This window comes from Symphalangus syndactylus, chromosome 1 (assembly GCF_028878055.3).
Source record: "Symphalangus syndactylus isolate Jambi chromosome 1, NHGRI_mSymSyn1-v2.1_pri, whole genome shotgun sequence".
NCBI lineage: Eukaryota > Metazoa > Chordata > Mammalia > Primates > Hylobatidae > Symphalangus > Symphalangus syndactylus.
The window spans coordinates 120158709-120164832 of NC_072423.2; the positions used below are offsets into that span (position 1 = coordinate 120158709).

Sequence of the window (6124 nt, forward strand, 5' to 3'; positions counted from 1 at the left end):
CCAGCCTTTGGGTTTCAGACAGCACCTACCTTCTACCATAAGAAGGTCAATTTCAGAGCAATTCACTGATGGCTGTGTAGAGATCCAGCCAAACAATAATGTGCATGGCTCTGTCCCCTCACTGGGAAGCAAGAGGAGGAGTCTCATAACATATGTATCGTTGTTTCTATAATATAATTTAAAAAGCTGGTGGGAATTCCATTTAGCCACCTCAGCACTATTCACTCAACGGTTCTCAAATATAATGTGCATAAGAAACACCTGGATGTTTCACAAAAGGCATATGCCTAGGAAACAAATGACAATGTCAAATCGAGTAATTAGGGAGCATTTAATGAGAACTATTTATAAAAGTGCAGGAAAAACTAAGAAAAACACAAAATATGGTATAAGAGTGGAAGCTGTTTTCATCCCTATGTCTCAAGGACCAACGAAGGAAACCAGGAGAGAAGAGTTATCAGAGACACTTGCCTAAAAGAGCTGTGGCCTTGGGTAGAGGCACAAAGCAGAAGAAAGCCACGGCAGTAGGCACCGGGACCTCACTCTCCTCCTGTCTCTACTGATGCCCCTTGGCCAAACCCAACCAGAAGCCAGAGAGCAAGGAAGCCCCTTGATGCAGCCCATTCAGTCCACACCAGCCAGCCGCCCAGGCCCAGGCCAGGGTAGAGAAGTGTGGAAAGTGGATCTGAAGAGACAAATAGAAAACATCTAACCCATACTGTATACAGACCAAGAGTGATTACCAATCTGCTGGCTTCACTGGATTATCTGGTAAATTCTAGATGCTGTGGTTTAATGGCAATATTGGCAAACTGGAGATGAATTAGATAAGGGTGATAAGAGTGCTGAAAGTTAAGCCGTTTTAAGAATGACTTTATTATAATACAAATCAGAATATTGAGTCTGGAGACAACAAGATTTGAGAGGAATAACCATAGCTGTGTGGTTTAAACTATTTTATCTGATTTGAGCCATTTTGACAGGTTTAACTGGTTTGAACTGCTCCACAAATGCATATCAAATCTTTACTTTTTCTGATTAATTACTTAAGTAGACACAAACATTATTAACAGTTAATTCAGTATATTCCCTTTGAGGCTTCGCAGATGCCCAAACTGGATTCCCAGCGGGGTTACTCAGTCACAAAGGAGTCAGCCTTCCCTGATGCAAACAGGAATCCCAGTCACAAAACAGTCAGCCTTCCCTGATACTGCAGAGAGGGAACTGGAGTCTGGGTATCCCATGGCAACCACTGTTTCTCACTGCAACAGACTACAGCTGTTGGAGCTTAGACCCACACTATCCCATGGGTGATCATCCACAGGGATGGTCCCTATGCAAGCATAGAGGTTTACAGGCTTGGGCACCAAGGTAGTAACTCTCTTTTAGTCCACACACACACCTCCAGTCTCTTCCCCAGGGTGGAAACAGGCCACAAGCTGGCCCCATTAGTGCCCAGGCAGGTCTGGTTCCAGGCCCTCATGCAGACTGCGAACCACTGTCTCCACTTCTCCATCTCCGCCACCTCTCTAGCTGCCCATAGGTAAGGCTGCCTTATTTTCAGACCTTTAAAATATAATACATCTTGAAAACATGCTTCTCCCTTAACAACTGAGGCCACTTTCCCTACACATAGCCTTTGGGGAAAGATACCCTCAGGGGCATCAAAGTGGTTTCTAATGAAGCTAGAAACTGTGACATGTGACATGGAAGATAACGTCCTCTCACTAAAGAAAACAGAGCAAAGTGCAATCTGTAGTAAGGTGCCTTGTTGGCGACACATCTGTCCACAGAGCCCCCTACACACATTCACAGAATAATGTCATAAGGGTCCTCATATTTTGGAGCCACAGGAGCAGAAGCTTCAAGAAGTAAAAGTTAAAAGGTGACAGATTTCCATTCAACACCAGAAAGAAATGTATAATGATTAAAGCTGTTTCAGAAAACTGGGCCTTAGTGTCTTTGGGAATTTTGCCTATCATACATGTTAAGACGAGTGAATTCATACAGGTGTGCAGCAACTCAATTCTTGCCTCCAGAGAATTCGTCTGAGGGGCATAAGGCAGAGTGAGAGACCGAGGCAAGTTTTAGAGTAGGACTGAAAGTGTATTAAAAAGTTTTAAAGCAGGAATGAAAGAAAGTCAGGTACATTTGGAAGAGAGTCAAGTGGTTGACCTGAGAGATCCAAGAGCTCCATCTAGCCCTCGACTTGGGGAATCATTGGCATGATTCCAGGGTTTGCGTTTCTTCTCCCCTGATTCTTCCCTGGGGGTGGACTGTCTGCATGCACAGTGGCCTGACAGCACTTGGGAGGAGCTGCATGTGCAGTATGTTTACTGAAGTTGAGTGCATGCCCATTTGAGGAGTTTTTTTCTCTTACCAGCTTAGCGTTTCCAGAAGAGCGTCATACACCAGTTTAACTCCGCCATTTTGCCTCTTAGTGCGCATGCTTGAGCCCACTCGCACAGCTCCTGAAATCTTACTGGGAAGCTGCTGATCACCAGTTTCAGGTGTTTTCTATCTGTTGGGAGCCCGCCTTTCCCTGGAGCCAGCTGTGGCCAATTATTATTTTAGAGAGACAGTTTAACAACTGCCTGACCATCACCTGACGGTTGCCCGACATTCTTTGGGATAGAGGGGAGGCCCTCTCCTGCCCTGCTCAAGTGTGCTTAGCTACCTATACTAACATATGTATCACAAACTAAGGGGAGGAGATGGATTACTGAACAAATGGTGTTGAGGAAAATGGCTGTTTTTGAAGGAGAAAAAAAGTTATATCTAATCTAGACTTCACGATAAATAAAAATTAAGATGTGTGAAATATACACTACATATTTTTAAAAGGACATAAACATCTAAATGTTAAAAAATGATATTTAAGTTATTTCAGGATGAGAAGGAGTTTCTGTGGATAAATACAACAAAAGATCTCATGTAGAAAGGTTTAACTACATAAAATTTAAAATATCTACTCTAAGTTTTGTAACATATTTTGTTATCTATCCCTTGTTGGAGGCAGGGTCTGTATAGACACCAAGGACCTTAACCAGCTCTGTTTTTCTCTCACACATAACGAAACAATAACAAAAGGAAAATTATAAACCAGGAAAGAAATATGAAAATAAATGTAACAAAGGTTATAATTTAAGTCATGTAAAACTCTTTTAAATTAATCTTGAAAACATCACACCAATAGGAAAAACATAAGCAAAGGAAATGTAGTGTTAAATTACAGAAGGATGAATATAAATGACCAATATAAGCATATGAAAAAAGACATTCAACTTTTCTGTTTCAAAGATACAGAAAACAAAACAATGATGAGATGTCATTTTTCAATTATGAAACTGACAGATTTGTAAAATGAGGAAGTAGGCCAAGTTGCATCAAGAGAGGCTCTCTTATTTAAGAAAAAAAAGGCTTAGTTTTGCTGTAAGCTCCCTGTCCCTCAAAGAGATTAAAGAGGAGCTGGCTACCAACCCTCAGAGATGTGGCAGGGAGGATTCTAGGCTAGGGGAGAGGTTAGGGCCAGTAAGCGCAAGCTCTCCTCTGCTTCTCTGGCTTTCAGTGCTGGGTCTCAGAGCTGGATTCCCACATAGCTGACATGAAAGGAGAGACTTTCCAAAAAACAGGCTCTCCCAGACCTCACTTTCTATCTTTTCTTAGCTTAATGAGTCCAGTGCTTATAGGTAGAAGCTTGTCCTCAAAACACTAGCATATGGGTGGATGTGTTGAAGGTCTAATTAAGGACAGGGCCCAGTTGTCCGAGGTTCTAGGATATAATGTATACCAAAAAAAAAAAGTCTGCCTATGTTCTGTCCGTCCAGCCCTTTTGTGAGTAATGACTTAGCACATGTGGCCTAGCAAGAGGGTGCCCAGGAACAAGCCCAGTCAACCTGGCATGGTCTGAGGCAGCTTCCTGCGTTCCTCCAGGGAAGCAATCTCAGTACATGGCAGCTATTGCTGCAAACCAGAAACCAGTACCAGCAGGTTCAGTATGGAGTATTGATCCATAATTATGCTTTACTTAAAAGATAAAATGAGTCTTTCTCCCTCTCTCCCCACCCTGCTTCCCCCTCTCCCCTTTGCCCTCCCCATCTCCTCTCCACTCCTTTTTTTGTCTCTGTCTCTCTGTCAATGTACACTAATCTCTATCACATACACCAGTAAGTATGTCAGGCTGAAAACATTCCAAATTGTACAGCTCTCATTGATTCTCCTCTAGGCCATCACTGAACCATAGTGGCTAGCATGATTCACTTCCATGCTCATCCCCAATAATGTTAACCTTCTCCCCTCAACCTCAAGGTCGATTTCACTCTTTGACTGCATCTAAAAATGTTATGATTTTAAATGTCCTAAAAATTAGCTCTGTCTTCTAGCCTCCAGGGAGCAATGGCTAGTGAGTGCCTTGACTAAGGTGGATTTGCTATTTTAAAAAAAGAAAGAAAAGAAAAAGAAATTAGCTGCCACCTTGGCTACAGTGCAAATGCCAGTCCCTGCAGGATTCCCCTTTTCCAACTCCCCACCACAAGAGCCAGAGGATTTTTCTTTGAGCTCCTTGACAAGTCCAAACCCCAAGAGTACTACAGACCTCACCTGGGTAGGGGAATGCTGTGGCTGTCTATCCCCTGTTAGGGTGGGGTCTGTATTAACACCAAGGACCTTAACCATCTCCCTTTCTCTCTCTCATACTCAGCCTCCAGGTCCACTTGTGTTAAAAGTGAGTCAACCAGCAGACTCCAGGACTCCCATACAACAGAGCCAGTCTGCAGTGCTACCCAACTTCTTGCAGCAATCAAGACCTGGTCAAGATGTTTAGAGGCCTTAAACACTGAGACTGTTAAGATGTCACCCTAGTACATATCTCAAATAAAACACTAAACAATAAAATATGTTAGAAAATTTAATGAAGTTGCCACTTTTTTGTAACTTCTTGTTTTTTTAAAACAACAACAAAAAAGATGTTCTATTATTAAACTTTCATAAATTGTTATTAAATTGTTAGTATATTCTTGGACTAAACTCAACTAGGTTAAGATATATTTTCTACTAATGTGCTCTTGAATTTATTGTATTTAGGGTTTTTTGTTTCAGTATAAGTGAGATTGAACTGTGACTTTATTTTTTGTGCAACTTTGTGGGGATTGATATCAATATTATGCTTCCTTCATGAAAAGAATTTGGAAGTTTTTCTCCCTTTTTTAATGACTTGAAACAGTTTAAATAACACTGAAATAATTTCTTCTTAAAAGGTTTGGAATAATTTCTCTGGAAACCATGTAGGTCTGGTACTTTTTGAAGGGCAGCTCTTTGACAATTTCTCCATTTCTTTGTAGTACTTGGTTTATTAAAATTCTCTAACTTTTCTTAAGTCAATTTTTGTAAAGTATGTTTTCCTAGAACATTATCCATTTCATCTAAGTGTTCACATGTATTTACATAGAGTCAAGCAAAGTAATCCCTTGTGATTCTTTTAATTTCCTCTATATCTGTTTTATTTTCATTTTAACATTTTTTAAAATTTTGTGCTTTTGTACTCTTCCATATTTTTCTGGATTAAGATAGCTAATGCTTTATCTCTTTCGTGGTTTTGCCAAAGAATCCAAACCTGGATATGTAATTTGTTTTATTATTCTGTTTTGTAATTCATTATTTCTCCTTTCATGGTATTCATTCCTTCTACTTTTCTTAGGTTTATTTTGTGCTATTTTTCTAACTTACTGAGTTAGATGCTTAATTCATTTGTTTTAATGCTCTCCTTTTTTATTGAAACACATATTTAAGGGAAGAAGTTTCCTCTGTATACCACTTTAGTTATATTCCATATATGATATATTTATTTTCATTTCTGTTATTTAGATTTTCTAAAATGTGTTTGGAAAGAGGAAGAAAACTTGCTTTTATGATGCTATTTTCAAACTTTCTCTCTTTTTAAACTACATTATACATTTCCATTACATTATTCTTCCACTGGAAATGCTTTTCTGAAACAGGTCCTTGCTTGAAAGTATCTGGGGCAGATATCAAGAAAGAAGCGTTCTAAAACCATCACACTATTTTCATCTCAGTCTTCCAATGATGGTAAATAGAATGGATAGGTAGACCCTGGAGGGGTAGTGGT

General features: G+C 40.0%; 1 long non-coding RNA gene across 1 annotated transcript; it reads left to right on the forward strand.

Annotated features, from left to right (window-relative positions):
• The first annotated feature begins 1284 nt into the window (after positions 1-1284).
• On the forward strand, positions 1285-5001 carry LOC129484169 (uncharacterized). The gene is made up of 2 exons (XR_008658361.1): positions 1285-1543; positions 4700-5001. It is a non-coding gene; the product is annotated as an uncharacterized lncRNA (long non-coding RNA).
• Positions 5002-6124: the final 1123 nt, after the last annotated feature.